This window comes from Zea mays, chromosome 3 (assembly GCF_902167145.1).
Source record: "Zea mays cultivar B73 chromosome 3, Zm-B73-REFERENCE-NAM-5.0, whole genome shotgun sequence".
NCBI lineage: Eukaryota > Viridiplantae > Streptophyta > Magnoliopsida > Poales > Poaceae > Zea > Zea mays.
In genome coordinates, this window is record NC_050098.1 from 145,907,917 (window position 1) to 145,930,843 (window position 22,927).

Below are 22,927 nucleotides of genomic sequence, written 5' to 3' on the forward strand. Positions count from 1 at the left end.
GTCAAGTCCCTCCACTTGAGTGAAGCCTTGGGCAATCGACCGTGCTTTGTTTCTTGTAACAACACCATGCTCATATTGTTTATTCCTAAAGACCCATTTTGTTCCAATCACATTTTGCTTAGGTCTTTGAACTAAGGACCAGACTTCATTCCGAGTGAAGTTGTTTAACTCCTCTTGCATTGCAATTACCCAATCCGGATCACCCAGCGCTTCTTCAACCTTAAGTGGCTCAAGAGAGGAAACAAACGAGTAAAATTCACAAAATTTGCTAAACGAGATCTAGTTGTTACCCCTCTTCTGATACTGCCAAGAATATTGTCCATTGGATGATCTCTTTGGATGGTATGATGGACTCGAGGATGAGGCATTGATGGTTGTCTTTGAATTTGCTCTTCATCACCATCCTCTTGATCAAGAGGCACTTCATCAACAACAACTTCAGGTTCATCTTCCACCATGGTTGGCAGCTCTTGGGGTTGATGAACTTCTTCAAGAATTGGATGACTTGAGGTTGATGGGTTTGCTTGAGTGGACGATTTATCACCCACCACCTTTGCGCCCACATCAAAGACCTCATTTGTCATCCACAAGGTTACTTCTTCATCATCCTTTTCTTGTGGTCTCACTTCATCTATTGCAAGTTTCTTTATGGCCACACAAGGTGGTTCTTCATTTCCTGCAATATCATTAGAAACATGCCCTTGCGAGCCATTAGATTCATCAAATGTCACGTCTATCGCTATTTCAACAAGACCGGTGGTATTGTTGAAAACACGATATCCATGCGCATTTGATGCATAACCAAGCAAGAAACCCTCGTCCACTCTAGGAGCAAACTTCGAGCTCTTGACTTTCTTGTTAAAAATAAAGCATTTACAACCAAAGACTCTAAAGTAATCAACTTTAGGTTTGTTACTGGTGAGAAGCTCGTAAGCAGTCTTCTTATAGATCTTATGAAGATATAGCCAGTTGATTGCATGACAGGCGGTGTTGACCGCCTCAGCCCAGAAGTTGTCAGGTGTCTTGTATTCATCTAACATGGTTCTTACAGCTTCAATTAGTGTTCGATTTTTCCTTTCCACTATACCATTTTGTTGTGGAGTGTAGGGGACCAAGAACTCATGTTTGATTACTTCTTCACTTAAGAATTCTTCAACACCTGTATTCTTGAACTCTGTCCCATTGTCACTTCTCACTTTCTTGATTTTAAGCTCAAACTCATTTTGAGCTCTTCTCATGAATTTCTTCAAGGTCTCTTGGGTTTCACCTTTGTCACTCAAAAAGAAAACCTAGGTGAAGCGAGAAAAATCATCAAGAATAACTAAACCATACTTACTTCCTCCAATACTTATGTAGGCCACGGGACCGAATAGGTCCATATGAAGAAGCTCCAAAGGCCTCTTAGTTGTGACCACATTCTTTGATTGATGTGGGACTCCATGTTGCTTTCCTGCTTGGCATGCGCCATAAACCCTATCTTTCTCAAACACAACATTTGTTAGTCCAATGATGTGACTATCTGAAAGTCGCCTAGAGGGGGGTGAATAGGGCGAAACTGAAATTTACAAAGTCAATCACAACTACAAGCCGGGTTAGCGTTAGAAATATAATTGAGTCCGCTAGATAGGGTGCAAAACAAATCACAAGCAAATAAAGAGTGTGACACGTGGATTTGTTTTACCGAGGTTCGGTTCTCGCAAACCTACTCCCCGTTGAGGTGGTCACAAAGACCGGGTCTCTTTCAACCCTTTCCCTCTCTCAAACGGTCCCTCGGACCGAGTGAGCTTCTTCTTCTCAATCACTTGGAACACAAAGTTCCCACAAGGACCACCACAAGATTGGTGTCTCTTGCCTCAATTACAAGTGAGTTTGATCGCAATGAAGAATCAAAGAAAGCACGATTGCAAAAGCCAAGCGACAAGAGCGACGAATAACACACGGATCACTTTTCTCTCAAGTCACTAATCACTAATGATCTCTTTTCTCAATTGTGAAACTTGGAGAGATGGAGGCTTTGAATGTGTCTTGGAATGGATTGCTAGCTCTTGTATTGAATGTTGAAGGTTGGAATGCTTGGATGATATGAATGGAGGTGGTTGGGGTTGTATTTATAGCCACCAATCCACTTCCTAGCCGTTGCTCCATTCTGCTGAGCGCGGACGGTCCGCCCGCCTGGTCCGGACGGTCCGCCCCTGTAGATCAACGGCTGAAAACGCAACGGTCAGCAGTAACGGCTATATCAACGGCTATATTGCATTTAATGCGTCGTCAGATGTCAGAAAAAGCCAGTCGCGGACGGTCCGGTCGTGCACCCCGGACGGTCCGCGAGGCCGCTATAATTCATTTTTCCGAACCCGTCACCTTCGGGTTTTTTGATTCCTTGCCTACCGGACGGTCCGCGCTTGAGGCCGGACGGTCCGCGCGAGGTTTCAGACGGTCCGCTCTTTTCCTCCGGAGGGTCCATAGTGCAGACTCGGATTTTTGCATTGGTTCTGTCCGAGGGCCATCCTGGTGTTGCGGACGGTCCGCCGCAAGGGCCCGGACGGTCCGCGCTTGGTTTGTTTTTCCAAAAAGCTTCTCCTGTCCGGAATAATCTACGGTATTCCGGACAGTCGATTTAGTATAGTTGTAGATGAACCTTTGGCACCTGTAGAACATATAATCTAGAGCAAACTAGTTAGTCCAATAATTTGTGTTGGGTAATTCAACCACCAAAATTAATTAGGAACTAGGTGTAAGCCTAATTCCCTTTCAATCTCCCCCTTTTTGGTGATTGATGCCAACACAAACCAAAGCAAGTATAGAAGTGCATAATTGAACTAGTTTGCAAAATGTCAGTGCAAAGGTTGCTTGGAATTGAGCCAATATAAATACCCATAAAGTATGCATGTATTGTATCTTTAATTTTAACATTTTGGACCACGCTTGCACCACTTGTTTTGTTTTTGCAAATTCTTTTGTAAGTCCTTTTCAAAGGTCTTTTGCAAACAGTCAAAGGTAAATGAATAAGATTTTGCGAAGCATTTTCAAGATTTGAAATTTTCTCCCCCTGTTTCAAATGCTTTCCTTTGGCTAAAACAAAACTCCCCCTGAATGAAATTCTCCTCTTAGTGTTCAAGAGGGTTTTGATATATCAATTTTGAAATACTACTTTCTCCCCCTTTTGAACATAATAAGATACCAATTTGAAATTTTCAATTGAAACCATTTTAAAATTTGGTGGCGGTGCGGTCCTTTTGCTTTGGGCTAATATTCTCTCCCCCTTTGGCATGAATCGCCAAAAACGGAGTCATTAGAGCCCTTAGAAATACTCTGTCCCCCTTTGGTCATAAATAAATGAGTGAAGATTATACCAAAGACGGAGTCCATTTCTCCCCCAAAGATGGAGAGTTTCTCGGAGTGACGGCGAAGGATGAGTTACGGAGTGGAAGCCTTTGTCTTCGCCGAAGACTCCAATTCCCTTTCAATACACCTATGACTTGGTTTGAAATAGACTTGAGAACACATTAGTCATAGCATATGAAAGAGACATGATCAAAGGTATATAAAAGAGCTATGTGTGCAATTCAACAAAAGAAGTTCCTAGAATCAAGAATATTTAGCTCATGCCTAAGTTTGTTAAAAGTTTGTTCATCAAGTGGCTTGGTAAAGATATCGGCTAATTGATCTTTGGTATTAATATACGAAATCTCGATATCTCCCTTTTGTTGGTGATCCCTTAAAAAGTGATACCGAATGGCTATGTGCTTAGTGCGGCTATGCTCAACGGGATTATCCGCAATGCGGATTGCACTCTCATTATCACATAGAAGAGGAACTTTGGTTAGTTTGTAACCATAGTCCCTAAGGGTTTGCCTCATCCAAAGTAGTTGCGCGCAACAATGGCCTGCGGCAATGTACTCGGCTTCGGCGGTAGAAAGAGCTATGGAATTTTGCTTCTTTGAAGCCCACGACACCAAGGATCTTCCCAAGAACTGGCAAGTCCCCGATGTGCTCTTTCTATTAATTTTACACCCCGCCCAATCGGCATCCGAATAACCAATTAAATCAAATGTGGATCCCCTAGGATACCAAAGCCCAAACTTAGGAGTATAAACTAAATATCTCAAGATTCGTTTTACGGCCGTAAGGTGAGCTTCCTTAGGGTCGGCTTGGAATCTTGCACACATGCATATGGAAAGCATAATATCTGGTCGAGATGCACATAAATATAACAAAGAGCCTATCATCGACCGGTATACCTTTTGATCGACGGATTTACCTCCCTCGTCGAGGTCGAGATGCCCATTGGTTCCCATGGGTGTCTTGATGGGTTTGGCGTCCTTCATCCCAAACTTGCTTAGAATATCTTGAGTATACTTCGTTTGGCTTAGGAAGGTGCCTTCTTGGAGTTGCTTCACTTGAAATCCTAAGAAGTACTTCAACTCCCCCATCATAGACATCTCGAATTTTTGTGTCATGATCCTACTAAATTCTTCACATGTAGACTCGTTAGTAGACCCAAATATAATATCATCAACATAAATTTGGCATACGAACAAGTCATTTTCAAGAGTTTTAGTGAATAAAGTAGGATCGGCCTTTCCAACTTTGAAGCCATTAGTGATAAGAAAATCTCTTAGGCATTCATACCATGCTCTTGGGGCTTGCTTGAGCCCATAAAGCGCCTTAGAGAGTTTATAGACATGGTTAGGGTACTCACTATCTTCAAAGCCGGGAGGTTGCTCAACATAGACCTCTTCCTTGATTGGTCCATTGAGGAAGGCACTCTTCACGTCCATTTGGTAAAGCTTGAAGCCATGGTAAGTAGCATAGGCTAATAATATGCGAATTGACTCAAGCCTAGCTACGGGTGCATAGGTTTCACCAAAATCCAAACCTTCGACTTGTGAATACCCCTTGGCCACAAGTCGGGCTTTGTTCCTTGTCACCACACTGTTGGGGGCCTTCGTCCTCCGAAGGTCCTCAAAAACATGATTTGACAATGTTTTCCGAGTGGATTATGTGAACAGGTATTTTCGGATCCAGAATTATGAATATGGAGCACGGCCAGGACGAAGCCTGAACCAGACGAAGGTCGAGTGTAGCCGAAGCTGTGCGCAGGGAAGCTTCGGCGCGATGGCAGAAGGAGGAACCGACTTAAAGATGAAAAGACTTCGGGGGCCTCGACAGATTTCCATAAGCCGTTAACAAATGTAATGGACATGGATGTAATTTTACGTGGGCTGCGTCCCGCGTCTATAAATAGATGAACAGTACTCCCGTACTGTTCACGCTGACTTGGCATTGGCTTTTGCATCACGCTTGTACTTTTTACCTTCTCTCAGGACCAAAGGTACATTTGTAATTTAAAATCATTTCTATTTCTCCATGTTAATAAAATAGAAATGATTTTATGTTGATGTTTGTATTTCATGCTTTATATGAATCCTTCGGCATTACTTATTATATTCCCGAAGGTATGTCTATGATAACCTTCGTCCTAAATCATTATTTCCCGAAGGGACATAATGTTTCGAAGGACGAAGGACCTTAATGTGTAACACTTTTTATGTTGCCTTGTTCTTAATTCGAAGCATTTGAGAACAAGTCACCAACATTGGCGCCCACCTCCGGTGAACTCACTTCCACTTCGAGTCTTCGTGAACACCTTCGGAAGCTATAGACCTTCGCTATGGCGCCGAAGAAAGCTTCAGCGGCTGGGGCTGCAGCACTACAACCGCTGGACCACAACCAGGAGACCGTCTCTCTTCGGGAGGCCAGAAGCCAGAAGAGAAAAGCTGTTAGCCCGACGCTTGAGGAAGAAGAGCTAGACCAAGAAATCAGAGAGATGGAGATGCTACATCAACAAGTGCAGAGGAAGAAGGAGAAGATGGCCCGCCTAGCTGAGTTGCAAAGGCAAATTGACGAAGCTTCTGAGGAAGTTCGCCATCTCACTCACGATGAGTAGAACAGAAGGCCTCATCAGAAAGACCTCCATCAGGAGGGCTTCGTCAACGAAGACGACTGGTATGATAATTTCCATCAGGGAAATTTTGTTTTTGATGATGCTTCTCCTCTGTCTGCTGAGCTGCAGGCTACACCTTGGCCTCCATCCTATAAGCCACCCCAGCTCCCCATGTTTGACGGCCACTCCGACCCGAAGCAATTCTTGATGAGCTACGAAGCAACAGTGTCTTCGTACGGGGGCAACGCTGCAATCATGGCGAAGTCTTTCGTCATGGCCGTCAGGAATGTTGCTCAGACCTGGTATTCCTCCCTTCGGCCAGGAACAATCACTTCATGGCAGAAGCTGAAGGATATGTTACTGACCAGCTTTCAAGGATTTCAAACGAAGCCGGTTACAGCTCAAGCCCTCTTCCAGTGTATTCAGGATCACGAAGAATACCTTCAGGCGTATGTCCGAAGGTTCTTACGATTGAGGGCGCAGGCACCAACGGTGCCCAATGAAATCGTTATCGAAGCCATGATCAAGGGGCTCCGTCCTGGACCTGCAGCTCAATACTTTGCTCGGAAGCCTCCTCAGACCTTGGAGAAATTGCTCCAAAAGATGGATGAGTACATTCGTGCTGACAATGACTTTCGCCAAAGAAGGGAGGAGGCCTTCAGATTTTCTGAGATGACCAGGGGCTTCGGAGGAAGATACTACCCGAGGCATGTCCGTTCCATTCACAACACTCAGAATGATGATAAGGGGAGTCAGCAAAACAGGCCGCAGTGCTCCTCACAGGCTTCGGGGCAACAACAAACTTTCTTTCGGCCACCAGCTCCAAGAGGCAGAGGCGCCAGGGGCTTCGGCGGAAGATTCGGAGATCAGCCAAGGAGACTGTTTTGCCTATTCTGTGGAGAGGGCAAGGGCCACACCACTAGGACGTGCCATGTTACAATCCAGAAGCAAAAGGAACTAGCCGAAGCTGCATCTCAACAAGCTCAGTCGAAGCAGGTTATGCATACTGCTTCGTTTCATCCGCCTTATGTCCCACAATACATAGACAACCACCCTGCGGCTTCTGTAGCTTCGGCAAGTCAACCTCAAGCTTCCTGGCAGCAGCTTCCGCCTCCACCTCCATTGCAGCAAGGTCAACAGCCAGAAGGGAGTCAATACGCTCCACATCAGAGGGACTTCAGAGAACAGTCCGAAGCTCGCACAGTCAACAGCACTGTGCCAGAGTCGAAGCACATTTATTGACATATCCTACCTTTGATAGCAGTCTTTTCTATTCAGTTTTATTTTCTGTGAAGCAAAAAACATTGATAGTTTTCATGTAATAATTTCGTTGTTTCCCACGAGGAAAATCTATTTGCTCCACAGGCCTAAGTTGCTGAAGCCTAAAACTTTTTCCGTTACCAAGGAGGACCTTCGGATTAAAAATCCTTCGGAGTAACAGAAAGTCGTTCTAAGGAACGCAGAGTAAGTTTATGAAGTCACAAAAAGCCGTTCCAAAGGGAGCGCAGTGTAAGTTTTCTGCTCAGAAGTCGTTCCTAAAGGAATGCAGAGCCTACAGCGAAAAGTCAACGCTGATACCGCCTAAGTAAAAGGCGAAGAAGCTCCTAAGGGAGGCTTACAGCGAAAAGTCAACGCTGATACCGCCTAAGTAAAAGGCGAAGAAGCTCCTAAGGGAGGCTTACAGCGAAAAGTCAACGCTGATACCGTCTAAGTAAAAGACGAAGAAGCTCCAAAGACGTTCCCAAGGGAATGCAGAGCTTACGAATATATTTTATGTGTATCTCCGGAACAAATGTCACATGCATAACATAACATCATCACATCATTTTGCATAGCATAAGCATCATACATCATATTGCATTTGGCAAGAGAAGGAGATACTCTCAACCTTCGAAAGGATGCTTTGAGAAAGTGACATCGAAATTGTACAGCTTCGGAATACAGCTTCGGAGAATATTTTTACGAAACATGGGCGAGCTTTATCAGATCAATATCGAAGTTGTATAGCTTCGGAGTATAGCTTCGAAGAATGTTTTGACGAAGCATGGATGTGATTCATCAGAATAATTTTAACGGAGAATGCCTTCTTCACGAAGCATGAAAAGAAGGGAAGGTGTTTTTTCGCCAAAGGCTCAAAAATGGTATGTATTTAATGTTTCATGCATCGTAAAGAATTCAATAATGAAAGGAGACTTGTATATTACATTCAAATGTACAAAGTGTTACATAGATTACACTTTAAATGATTTTTCCAAATAGCATCTAATCTTCTCTCAATACTTCTTCGGCGGCCTCATTTAGAAGTTGGTCAACAACCTTGTCCAAGATAGTTTCGGCCATTTGTTTAATTTCTTCGTCGACATTTGATCCAGCAGTTTCTGAGGGAAGAGAACATTTCTTCATTACTTTTGCAAACCCTGAGCAAAGTTTGGAATAAAAATTACAACACAATAAGAGCGACTAATTGGTACCTAATTGCCTTTCGGGCTCTGTACTCCTTTCAGCAGCTTCTGCCACTTTTCTGGCGTCATGAATGCCTTTTTCGCTCCTTTGGATGATCTCTTGCGCCATTCCTCGGCCGCCGTCGTTCCAGATATCAGTAAAAAATTTGCCACCAACCACGCTTGCTTCGGCCGAGGGGTCCTTGACGTCTTCGGAAGATAAGGTAGCTTCGGATTGAGCTAAAAATTTTACATGCCCGCAACCTTTCTTCTCTAAGACAGAAGCAATTCCTCTGGCGCCCGAAAAAGCGCATATGTCGCCACGACTGTTCAGAATCTCTTCGAAGGCCTCTGCTTCGTGGCTAATCCATTCCAGCGGACCTTCGGGATTGCCTCGAGAGAAATTCTCTTCGCTGGAAAAGGCGCCTACGCTGGCGAAGCTGGATTTAATTTTATTCACACATTCTACAGATTTGACATAGCATTTCCCCTGAGATGTGCGAAGCTCCTTAACTTTTGATTCCAATTTGCTGACCATAAAATCACTAAGTTCTCGTTTCGTTTCCTCAAGCGCGCGCTCCTCTTTAGCTCTAGCCAGCTGTTTCTGAAGATCTTTAATCTCGCGTTTTTGAGCTTCGGCCTGGGCCTTTGAAGCAGCTTCGTCTTTTTTCACTTTATCTACCAGTGTAAGCAGAATTTTATCTTTTTCCAAAGCTTCGTTTCTCAGTCTGATAACTTCGGAGCGTAAATTATTAAACGCAATTTCATAGCTTTCATCTTCGGCGCTCTTTTGGGCTCTTAGTGCGTTGCTTAGGATCAGGCCCTATACGAAAAAGAATTCATATAAGAAAAAAGGAATGAGTTGCGTAAAAATAAGGGGGTTTTTCAAGTGTTTAATTCCTATACCTTCAGGCTGTTGTACGCAAGACTGTCTGCGAGATCTTCTTTCGTCATGGCGCTTAATCCAGATTCAAGCTTCGGGAAACCAATACTTCTGGCCATTTCTCGGCAGACAGATAGCTCTTTGTTGTCAGGCAGGCAGTATAAGAAGTCATCTTCATTCGTTCCATTGAATATTACTGCCCCCTTCGGATATTTTAGTTCCTTTGCATAATGGATAGCTTCATGAGTTTCTTCTTCAGATAGCTTCTTCCCCGAAGCATGTCGTATCATGTAATCACGCATGCTGGCAGGTGCTTCGGGGATGGCGGTGTCAGTTTCTTCAACTAATACTGGTTCTGGAATTTTTATTGCTTCGGCTTCAAAAGGTTGCTCCTTGTAGGGCTCTGAAGGCCCAGCTTCAGCTTCAGCTTGTTGAGCCGAAGCTTCAGTAGAAGCTTCAGCAACTTCAACACTCTTTTTTGGAATTGTGCTTGAAGACTTAATTGTCTCCAAGACGTCTAGTACATTTACCATTCTTTTCCTTTTTGGGGTCACTGATGGCCCCTTTTGGTTTTTTGCTGTTTCAATATTTACTGCAGGACTCAAAACTTCTAATGTTTTTTCCTTAGTCGGCTTTTTCGCTTCTTCCATTTTTTCTGTGGATGGTGCTTCGGCCATCTCTGCAGTTTCTGGCAGCAAGGTTGGCTGTTCAGCTTCGGTGGCCGAAGAAGCTTCTCCGGTGAACTCAGGCACCGAAGCTGGTTCAATATAGCGTGGCCGGTGTGTGAGGACTTTTATCCTCTTTCTCTTTGATTCTGGCTCGCTAGGAGCAGTTGCAGCTTCCTCTTCTGCAGAGGTTGTGTTCTTTCTTTTCTGCCCTCGAGTGGGATAACGATAGTCAGGGTAAAAGAACCCAATTGCATCAAACACCCGATTGAGTCTCTTCTTTTTTCGGCCTCCGAAGGCTGCTGATAACGCAGTGTTCTCAGCCTTCGAATATGCGCCAAGAAGTTCGTCACTTAATATTTCAATGTTTTTCAACCAGTCGTCGTCAGGTTCGACAAATTTGTCCCCATATTTGAATGTGTATTTTAATCTGACTAGTCCGCCTTCGTCGGACTCTTTGATGGTTTCCTTCGGCATTTCCCACTTTTCTGCAAGTGGCCATACCCTGAAGGCAATATGTTCTTGGACCAAGTCCCTTGTCCCAATAAACGAGCAGACTACTCCGAAGGCCCTTTGGCATTCTTCGGCAGCTTCGTTCATTTCGACCTTCGGCCTTCGAAGACCGAAGCGTTGCCAGATTGGTCGCATAATGATATTCTTCACATTCTCTTGATCTGATAGGTCATTCTTCACATAAAACCATTCCGTCATCCAGGCTCCGGGCCACCTCTTCCGAAAGGTCGGCACAGGGCAGCTTGACCCGGAGCGCGCGCCGAAGCTGTAGCACCCAAAGTTGTTGTGATATTGCTCCTTTCCCCAGGGCTTCGTCTCGTATAATAACTCATGAATGTTACAGAAGCTTTTAGCGTTTGGTTCCAAACCTTGGCTCCTTGCAGCCCAGACAAATATCCCCATTCTTATAATGGCTTCAGGAGTAATTTGATGCAAGAAGATTTGAAATGTTTTCAGTACCTCAATAACGAAGTTGCTTAAGGGAAATCGAAGCCCAGCTTTGAGAAAGCTTCGGAAGATTACGACCTCATCTTCTTCGGGGGTGGGGGTAGTCTTTTCTCCAGCGTCAGCCCTCACAATAGTTATATCTCGAAAGTATCGCCCCCTCATATTATCAATATGGCTCTGTTTGATGGCGGTTTTCCCAAAAACCGCGTGACTTGGTCGCCACGGTCGATCTTCGGCCTCTTCCCCGCCACTTTCTACATCAAAACTGTCGCTGTCATCAGTGTCTTCGGACAGACCTTCAAGAATTTCCTTGGTGATCTTCTCTGTATTGGTCTCCGCCATCGCCATAATGAACCCCAAGTTCTTTTCTTCCTCAAGACTCAGCTTCGTCTCAGCAGCGATCTTCTTACCTTCAGCCATCTTCGGAAGCGCTCAAAAACTGTTTCTAAGTCCGAAGCTTAAAAATCAAAAAGATCAGCAAATCTTAGTGCACAAGAGCTAAAAATTTTAGTGGGCCGAAGCAGAAGGCAAGTGTGCGTACCAAATCAGTTCGCGATGTGATCTTATTTATACGCCTAGGGCGTTGAAAATTGAAAGGCCCCGCTTGTCAGTAGATGTTGCTATTCTAGCAAAGGGAAGGTGTTTTTTCGGACCTTCGGCTCAAGGCCTTCGTCCATATCGCAATCTGAATTTATTATTTACAAATTAATATTGCGAGGGGCTACTGTTGGGGGCCTTCGTCCTCCGAAGGTCCTCAAAAACATGATTTGACAATGTTTTCCGAGTGGATTATGTGAACAGGTATTTTCGGATCCAGAATTATGAATATGGAGCACGGCCAGGACGAAGCCTGAACCAGACGAAGGTCGAGTGTAGCCGAAGCTGTGCGCAGGGAAGCTTCGGCGCGATGGCAGAAGGAGGAACCGACTTAAAGATGAAAAGACTTCGGGGGCCTCGACAGATTTCCATAAGCCGTTAACAAATGTAATGGACATGGATGTAATTTTACGTGGGCTGCGTCCCGCGTCTATAAATAGATGAACAGTACTCCCGTACTGTTCACGCTGACTTGGCATTGGCTTTTGCATCACGCTTGTACTTTTTACCTTCTCTCAGGACCAAAGGTACATTTGTAATTTAAAATCATTTCTATTTCTCCATGTTAATAAAATAGAAATGATTTTATGTTGATGTTTGTATTTCATGCTTTATATGAATCCTTCGGCATTACTTATTATATTCCCGAAGGTATGTCTATGATAACCTTCGTCCTAAATCATTATTTCCCGAAGGGACATAATGTTTCGAAGGACGAAGGACCTTAATGTGTAACACTTTTTATGTTGCCTTGTTCTTAATTCGAAGCATTTGAGAACAAGTCACCAACACACACCATGCTCATCTTGCTTGTTGCGGAAGACCCACTTGGTTCCTACAACATTTTGATTAGGACGTGGAACCAAATGACATACCTCATTCCTAGTGAAGTTATTGAGCTCCTCTTGCATCGCCACCACCCAATCCGAATCTTGAAGTGCTTCCTCTACCCTGTGTGGCTCAATAGAGGAAACAAAAGAGTAATGCTCACAAAAATGTGCAACCCGAGATCTAGTGGTTACCCCCTTATGAATGTCGCCGAGGATGGTGTCGACGGGGTGATCTCGTTGGATTGCTTGATGGACTCTTGGGTGTGGCGGCCTTTGTTCTTTATCCTCCTTGTCTTGATCATTTGCATCTCCCCCTTGATCATTGCCGTCATCTTGAGGTGTCTCATTTGCTTGATCTTCTATTTCATCAACTTGAGCTTCATCCTCATTTTGAGTCGGTGGAGATGCTTGCGTGGGGGAGGATGGTTGATCTTGTTCATTTGGAGGCTCTTCGGATTCCTTAGGACACACATCCCCAAGGGACATGTTCCTTAGCGCGATGCATGGAGCCTCTTCATTACCTATCTCATCAAGATCAACTTGCTCTACTTGAGAGCCGTTAGTCTCATCAAACACAACGTCACAAGAAACTTTAACTTGTCCAGAGGACTTGTTAAAGACTCTATATGCCTTTGTGTTTGAATCATATCCTAGTAAAAAGCCTTCTACAGTCTTAGGAGCAAATTTAGATTTTCTACCTCTTTTAACAAGAATAAAGCATTTGCTACCAAATACTCTAAAATATGAAATATTGGGCTTTTTACCGGTTAGGAGTTCATAAGATGTCTTCTTGAGGATTCGATGAAGATATAACCGGTTGATGGCGTAGCAGGCGTTGTTGACTGCCTCGGCCCAAAACCGATCCGAAGTCTTGTACTCATCAAGCATGGTCCTTGCCATGTCCAATAGAGTTCTATTCTTCCTCTCCACTACACCATTTTGTTGTGGCGTGTAAGGAGAAGAGAACTCATGCTTGATGCCCTCTCCCTCAAGGAAGCCTTCGATTTGAGGGTTCTTGAACTCCGTCCCGTTGTCGCTTCTGATTTTCTTGATCCTTAAGCCGAACTCATTTTGAGCCCGTCTCAAGAATCCCTTTAAGGTTTCTTGGGTTTGAGATTTTTCCTGCAAAAAGAACACCCAAGTGAAGCGAGAATAATCATCCACTATTACAAGACAATACTTACTCCCGCCGATGCTTATGTAAGCAATCGGGCCGAATAGATCCATGTGGAGTAGCTCAAGCGGCCTGTCGGTCGTCATGATGTTCTTGTGTGGATGACCGGCACCAACTTGCTTTCCTGCTTGACATGCGCTACAAATCCTGTCTTTCTCAAAATGAACATTTGTTAGTCCTAAAATGTGTTCTCCCTTTAGAAGTTTATGAAGATTCTTCATCCCAACGTGGGCTAGTCGGTGATGCCAGAGCCAATCCATGTTAGTCTTAGCAATTAAGCATGTGTCGAGTTCAGCTTTATCAAAATCTACCAAGTATAGCTGACCCTCTAACACACCCTTAAATGCTATTGAATCATCACTTCTTCTAAAGATAGTGACACGCACATCGGTAAAGAGACAGTTGTAGCCCATTTGATATAATTGAGAAACAGAAAGCAAATTGTAATCTAAAGAATCTACAAGAAAAACATTGGAAATAGTATGGTCAGGTGATATAGCAATTTTACCCAAACCTTTGACCAAACCTTGATTTCCATCCCCGAATGTGATAGCTCGTTGGGGATCTTGGTTTTTCTCATATGAGGAGAACATCTTCTTCTCCCCTGTCATGTGGTTTGTGCACCCGCTGTCGAGTATCCAACTTGAGCCCCCGGATGCATAAACCTACAAAACAATTTTAGTTCTTGACTTTAGGTACCCAAACGGTTTTGGGTCCTTTGGCATTAGAAACAAGAACTTTGGGTACCCAAACACAAGTCTTTGAGCCCTTGTGTTTGCCCCCAACAAACTTGGCAACTACCTTGCCGGATTTGTTAGTCAAAACATAAGATGCATCAAAAGTCTTAAATGAAATGCTATGATCATTTGATGCATTAGGAGTTTTCTTCTTAGGCAACTTGGCACGGGTTGGTTGCCTAGAGCTAGATGTCTCACCCTTATACATAAAAGCATGATTAGGGCCAGAGTGAGACTTCCTAGAATGAGTTCTCCTAATTTTGCTCTCGGGATAACCGGCAGGGTATAAAATGTAACCCTCGTTATCCTGAGGCATGGGAGCCTTGCCCTTAACAAAATTAGACAATCTTTTAGGAGGGGCACTAAGTTTGACATTGTCTCCCTTTTGGTAGCCAATGCCATCCTTGATACCAGGGCGTCTCCCATTATAGAGCATACTTCTAGCAAATTTAAATTTTTCATTTTCTAAGTTATGCTCGGCAATTTTAGCATCTAATATTGCTATATGATCATTTTGTTGTTTAATTAAAGTCATGTGATCATGAATAGCATTGATATCAACATCTCTACATCTAGTACAAATAGAAGTGTGCTCAACGGTAGATGTAGAGGGTTTGCAAGATTTTAGTTCTACAACCTTAGCATGCAACATATCATTCTTAGTTCTAAGGTCGGAAATAGTAGTATTGCAAACATCAAAATCTTTAGCCTTAGCAATTAACTTTTCATTTTCAATCCTAAGGCTATCAAGAGAAATATTCAATTCATCAATCCTAGCAAGCAAATCAACATTATCATCTCTAGGATTGGAAATTGAATCAATACGAACATGGGAATCAACCTTAGCAAGTAATTTAGCATTTTCATTTCTAAGGTTGTCAATGGTCTCATGGCAAGTGCTTAGCTCACTAGACAATTTTTCACATTTTTCAACTTGTAGAGCATAAGCATTTTTAACCTTAACATGCTTTTTGTTTTCCTTAATAAGGAAGTCCTCTTGAGAGTCCAAGAGATCATCCTTCTCATGAATAGCACTAATCAATTCATTTAATTTTTCCTTTTGTTCCATGTTAAGGTTGGCAAAAAGGGTTCGCAAATTATTTTCCTCATCACTAGCATTATTATCACTAGAAGACTCATATTTAGTTGAGGATTTAGATTTAACCTTCTTCCTTTTGCCGTCCTTTGCCATGAGGCACTTGTGTCCGACGTTGGGGAAGAGGAGTCCCTTGGTGACGGCGATGTTGGCGACGTCCTCGTCGTCGGAGGAGGAGTCGGTGGAGCTCTCGTCGGAGTTCCACTCGCGGCATACGTGGGCATCGCCGCCCCTCCTCTTGTGGTACCTCTTCTTTTCTCTCCTCTTGCCCTTCTTGTCGTTATCCCTGTCACTGTCACTTGATAATGGACATTTAGCAATAAAGTGACCGGGCTTACCACACTTGTAGCAAACTTTCTTGGAACGGGATTTGTAGTCCTTCCCCTTCCGTTGCTTGAGGATTTGGCGAAAGCTTTTGATGATTAAAGCCATCTCCTCATTGTCGAGCTTGGAGGCGTCAATTGGTTGTCTACTCGGTGTAGACTCCTCCTTCTTCTCCTCCGTCGCCTTAAATGCCACCGGTTGTGCTTCGGACGTGGAGGGTTCATCAAGCTCGTTGATCTTCTTTGAGCCTTTAATCATACATTCAAAGCTCACAAAATTCCCGATTACTTCCTCGGGAGTCATTAGTGTGTATCTAGGATTACCACGAATTAATTGAACTTGAGTGGGGTTAAGGAAAATGAGAGATCTTAGAATAACCTTAACCACCTCGTGGTCGTCCCACTTCTTGCTCCCGAGGTTGCGCACTTGGTTCACCAAGGTTTTGAGCCGGTTGTACATATCTTGTGGCTCCTCCCCTTGGCGAAGACGGAAGCGACCGAGCTCCCCCTCGATCGTTTCCCGCTTGGTGATCTTGGTGAGTTCATCACCCTCGTGCGTGGTCTTGAGTAGATCCCAAATCTCCTTCGCATTCTTCAACCCTTGCACCTTGTTATATTCCTCTCTACTTAGAGAGGCGAGGAGTATGGTTGTAGCTTGGGAGTTGAAGTGCTCGATTTGGGCTACTTCATCCACATCATAGTCTTCATCCCCTACGGATGGTACCTGTGCACCAAACTCAACAACATCCCATATACTTTTGTGGAGCGAGGTTAGATGAAATCGCATTAAATCACTCCACCTAGCGTAATCTTCACCATCAAAAGTTGGTGGTTTGCCTAATGGGACGGAAAGTAATGGAGTATGTCTAGATGTACGAGGATAGTGTAAGGGGATCTTACTAAACTTCTTGCGCTCTTGGCGCTTAGAAGTTACGGACGATGCATCGGAGTCGGAGGTCGATGTTGATGAAGTGTCGGTCTCGTAGTAGACCACCTTCCTCATCCTCTTGTGCTTGTCGCCTTTCCGATGCGACTTGTGGGAAGAAGATTTCTCCTTCTTCTCCTTGTGGTGTGAAGAGGAAGATCTTTTCTCCTTCCGTTTGGAGGAGTCCTTCTTCTTCTCCTTCCTCTTGGTGCGGGACTCTTCCGATGAAGTGCTCCCGTGGCTCGTAGCGGGCTTGTCGCTGGTCTCCATCTCCCTCTTGGTGTGATCTCCCGACATCACTTCGAGCGGTTAGGCTCTAATGAAGCACCGGGCTCCGATACCAATTAAAAGTCGCCTAGAGGGGGGGTGAATAGGGCGAAACTGAAATTTACAAGTCAATCACAACTACAAGCCGGGTTAGCGTTAGAAATATAATTGAGTCCGCTAGATAGGGTGCAAAACAAATCACAAGCAAATAAAGAGTGTGACACGTGGATTTGTTTTACCGAGGTTCGGTTCTCGCAAACCTACTCCCCGTTGAGGTGGTCACAAAGACCGGGTCTCTTTCAACCCTTTCCCTCTCTCAAACGGTCCCTCGGACCGAGTGAGCTTCTTCTTCTCAATCACTTGGAACACAAAGTTCCCACAAGGACCACCACAAGATTGGTGTCTCTTGCCTCAATTACAAGTGAGTTTGATCACAATGAAGAATCAAAGAAAGCACGATTGCAAAAGCCAAGCGACAAGAGCGACGAATAACACACGGATCACTTTTTCTCTCAAGTCACTAATCACTAATGATCTCTTTTCTCAATTGTGAAACTTGGAGAGATGGAGGCTTTGAATGTGTCTTGGAATGGATTGCTAGCTCTTGTATTGAATGTTGAAGGTTGGAATGCTTGGATGATATGAATGGAGGTGGTTGGGGTTGTATTTATAGCCACCAATCCACTTCCTAGCCGTTGCTCCATTCTGCTGAGCGCGGACGGTCCGCCCGCCTGGTCCGGACGGTCCGCCCCTGTAGATCAACGGCTGAAAACGCAATGGTCAGCAGTAACGGCTATATCAACGGCTATATTGCATTTAATGCGTCGTCAGATGTCAGAAAAAGCCAGTCGCGGACGGTCCGGTCGTGCACCCCGGACGGTCCGCGAGGCCGCTATAATTCATTTTTCCGAACCCGTCACCTTCGGGTTTTTCGATTCCTTGCCTACCGGACGGTCCGCGCTTGAGGCCGGACGGTCCGCGCGAGGTTTCAGACGGTCCGCTCTTTTCCTCCGGAGGGTCCATAGTGCAGACTCGGATTTTTGCATTGGTTCTGTCCGAGGGCCATCCTGGTGTTGCGGACGGTCCGCCGCAAGGGCCCGGACGGTCCGCGCTTGGTTTGTTTTTCCAAAAAGCTTCTCCTGTCCGGAATAATCTACGGTATTCCGGACAGTCGATTTAGTATAGTTGTAGATGAACCTTTGGCACCTGTAGAACATATAATCTAGAGCAAACTAGTTAGTCCAATAATTTGTGTTGGGTAATTCAACCACCAAAATTAATTAGGAACTAGGTGTAAGCCTAATTCCCTTTCACTATCCTTTTGAAGTTTGGCCAAATTCCTCATGCCGACATGGGCTAGCCAGCGATGCCATAGCCAACCCTTGTCAGATTTTGCCACTAAACAAGTCTCAGGCGTCACCTTATTTGTTGTGAAATCAATAAGATAAAGTTTGCCCTTCAAGCAACCTGTAAAAGCAACTGAGGAATCCTCCCTTCTAAGGATCTTCACATCCACATCAGAAAATAGACAGTTATATCCCATTCCACAAAGTTGTGAAACAGACATCAAATTGTAGCTTAGAGAATCTACTAGCAAAACATTTGAAAGTGATTGTTGGTCAGAGATAGGAATTTTACCAATACCAATCACTTTACCCTTGCCACTATCTCCAAACACAATTTCTTGTGCTTCTTGAGTTAGTTGCAAGGAGTGAAACATGTCTTTCTCCCCAGTCATGTGATTTGTACATCCACTGTCAAGCACCCAGCTTGACCCACCAGAGGAGTAGACATGCAAAACAAATTTAGGCTATGCTTTTAGGTACCCAAATTGAATTGGGTCCTATAGTGTTAGTTATAGCTTTGGGTACCCACACACTTCTTTTCATAACCTTTCTCTTAGTGTAGGCACCCACATATTTTACAACCAATTTTCCTAAATCCCAAGTCAACATATAATCACAAAGATAAGAATGAGAAATGGGAGCTCTAAACTTTTCTCCATTTGTGGAGACCACATCCTTCATCTTGTCCTTTGTGTAACTCAAGTTTACCTTTACTTGAGTTGACTTGTCATTTGAGGAGTGAATCCTCCCCAAGGCATCATATAGGGTGGTTCCCTCTATGAACTTGGGGGATCTCCACCCCTCATGCTCTATGCTAGGGTTTTCCCTATATGAGTTGTACCCAAGCCCCTTTCTCCCATTGTTGGGCTTCAAGGACTTGTACTTGGGTTCAACTTTCTTTAACCCATCATTGCTAGAGCATTTCTTCAATATTTCTTTGACCTTAACCTGTGAGCTTTTCTTCCTTGCATGGTTAGTCAAACAACAAGAAGCATGATATTTTGTACAATGTTTACAAATATTATTATTTGAGGAGCTAGCTTTAGACTCAACCAATAAAGATGAAGCATTGAGGTTCTTGCATCTTTTAAGTTGCACTTGAAGTTCTTGATTTTGGACTGTAAAGCTTAACATGCTTGATTCAAGTGCATTCTTTTCATTTGCAAGATTAACTATAGAGGTTTTCATATTTGTCATTTCTTTCTCTTTATCCTCTATAGTTATTTTGACTAAAGATACTTCCTTAGTTAAAGCTTCTAGCATTTCATCTTTATTGAATAGCAATTCTTGAAGCTCTAGGTTTCTCTCCTTTTCAAGGATGAGCAAGTCTTCTTGAGCATGAAGAGTTGCTTTTCTTTTATATAGCTTCTCCATCAATTTAGTAATAACACTGTATCCATTTAAGCCAAATTCTTTAATCATTTTATTTTTCATGGCAATTTGTTCATCATCATCATTTGTGAAGTCATCACTAAATAAAGTTACCTTATCTCCTTTGGCCATAAGGCAAGTTGGAGTGTAGGAGTCGTCGTGAAGGTTGGTGAAGAGTTGCGAGCTTGAAGTAGATTGGATGGCGATGTTTGCCACCTCTTCCTCTTCTTCGGAGCTAGAACTTTCTTCATCGGGATTCCATTCTTCACCAATGTGGGCTTGGCCATATTTCTTCTTCTTGAAGTATCCCTTGTTCTTGCCCCCCTTTTTGAACTTATCCTTTTTGTATTCCTTCTTGGCTTCTTGTTCCTTTTTGTTTGGACAATCCGCTATGAAATGACCAGTTTGGCCACATTCATAACATGCCCTCTTCTTTCCTTTTCTTTGATACTTATCATTTTTCCTCACAAACTTCTTGAAGGTTTTGATGAACATAGCTGTGTCTTCATCACTTGAACTATCTTCATCACTTGATGTTTAGACTACTTTCTTTGTCTTGTGATCTTTGTTCTTCTTGGAGGAATCTTGTTCATTTGAGATCAAGGCATGAGTGTCTCTTGTCTTGATTGGGGCTTCTTCAGACTCATGTTGTTGAATGTTTGCAAATAGTTGGTGAGGTGTCATTTCCTCATAATCATCACGACCCCTTATCATTCTTGCTAGACTCTTATCCTTTTCTTTGTATGCTCTCATAAATAGTCTAGTGACCTTGGAGTCACTCCAATCTTCACTTCCAAGACTCTTATTTTGTTGACCAACACCATTAGCCAATCAAAGAGTGATTGAAGTGACTCACCCTTAGTCCAATCATATCGTGCAAGCTCACTCTCCAAAGCTTCAATTCTATGTCTCTTAGCTTTGGGCTCTCCTTCATGTGACTTTTTGAGAATGTTCCAAATGTCACGAGCATCCTCTCTTCCTTGGACTTTCTGGTACTCTTTCGGACAAAGGCTTCCTTTTATTATGCTCACAACTTGAGCATTGCGGTGCACTTCTTGCATCATTTCTGGAGTCATCTCTTCTCCTAGGGTAGGCTTATACATACCTATATTGACAATCTCCCAAAGACTAGGATGCACACCGATTAAATGCGACTTCATCTTGTCGGCCCACTCATCATAGTTCAACTCACTAAGAGTTGGTAACTTTCCGAGTGGAGCCGAAGAGAAGTTTGGAATAAAATTTCTAGAGTAATCAAATTGAACTTTGTTGAATTCGGTACCTTTACTTTTGGTAGATGATCCTTCGGTGTTGAGACTTACCTTGCTCATCACCCTTGACACCAAAAGTTCCACCAAGTCATCATTGTATTCAATTTTCCCTTTTCCTCTGTCTTCTTTGGCCTTTCTTCTAGTTTCTTCTTCTTCGGCCTTTTTCTTTGCATCTTCCTCTATCATTTTGAGGAACATTTTCTCTGCAATCTTCATGGCAAGGTCGAGGACCATGGGATCCACTTCCTCACCGGTCGAGGTGATGGGGATCTCCTCGAGAAGAGGATCCACATGGTCCCTTTACATAGACATGATCTCAACCTCACGCGGTTAAGCGTAAAATGAGGCACGAAGCTATGATACCAATTGAAAGTAGCCTAGAGGGGGGGTGAATAGGCTACACCTGAAATTTTTCACTAAAAACTTCGAGATAATGTTAAATTCAAGTTGCACTGGTGCAAACTGGTTCAGCTGATTTTGTTTACAGCTGAACAAGTTTGAACCTGCTCAAGTTAGATTAGATAAATAGTTAAACAAGTGTGACAAAGTAATGAGAGATTTTTGCTAAAGACTTGCCCTAGAGAAAATCCACTGGAATAGGTGACAAATCGGTGTGAATGAGTTTCACACGATTTGCACACAATATAATCGAATATGAACTAACCAACAATTTAAAGCACTTATCCAGAACACACAAGAACACACGATTTAACCCAAGGTTCGGCAAGCACCACAAAGGTGTCCTACTCCTCGTTGAGGAGCCCACAAAGGGCCAGGTCTTTTCCAACCCTAATCCTCCACAAGCCGACCACCAAGGTCAAGGCAATCTCTTCTCAAATTAGCTCAACGAGCGGGTGATACAAACTTCTTGGGGTCGTCCACAAATTTGGAGACTCCCAAGCAACCTCTATCCGTCAAGGAACTCAAGGTTCCAAGAGTAACAAATCCGCACAAGATTCAAGTTTGCGATGAGCTCGAGAGATGAAGAGAAAGGGAGAATAGAGATGAAATCAACAGAGAGTTAGATCGACTTCACCTCACAACAAGGGTCCTTCAAACAATTGAAGGAGATGCGATTTCGGGTGTGAGAGGTGAATTGAATGCTCTTGTTTGAAGGTTGGTCAGCCAAGAATTCGTGGAGAGGGCAGAAGTGAATGAAGAGAGAGAGTGTGAGGGGTATATAAAGGATCCCCCAAAAGCTGGCAGCCGTTGGGAAAAGTGGACTCAAAACCGGTTGAACCGGTTCTGAAACCGGTTGAACCGGTTTCCACCAGAAGGTTTTCGGTTCACTGGCAGACTCAGCCGGAGACTGGACCGGCTCCAAAACCGGTTGAGCTAGGCCAAAAATCGGTTGAACTGGTTTTCAAAAATTCTGCACACGACTTTTTCTGACAGGATTGACTGGCAAACTGGCAGGTTAGAAAGTGACAGAGGGAACATGCAAAAACCGGTTGAGCCGGTTTTAGGTCCGGTTGAACCGATTTTTGAAACTGTTGAAGAGATTTTGACAAAACTGAGGTGAACCAAGGGAAAATCTTAGTGGGGAGTGGAAGTGGTTTTTCCAAGAGCATTCATGATCTAGTAAAATTTTATCTTAGAGGATTTGAAAAGGTTTGGACTGAGCTCATTACATTTACTTACTTAACTATTGCGGATCCCTCTTAATTGAACGGCGATTCCTATGACTCAAGAATTGTAAAATGTAAATTGCCGTTATTCCCAAGCACTTGGAGCACGCTATATGATGTAGAATTTTAATCCGTTGTGCTTTTACATTTGCGTACATATATGATCTGTGCTTCTCCTGTCTGTAGAATAACTGTATACATGCTAGGTGCAAACTTGTTAGAATCTCTGTTTGTTTTGTCATTTAATCACCAAAACCCTCAGTTAGGGTTGATTGCACTTACAATTACACTTGTGACGTCAACATATGTGTGGAAAATGGATCCTGGCACACATATGCTATGCATTCGGTTTTGCCCCCAAAACCGGGTGTGACAGCTGGGTATGTAAGAACTCACTCTTGTTTATTTGTAGTTTTGAGAGAAGGAGATTGCTGATCATGTGAGAGTTACGCCTGTTCCCAACCGT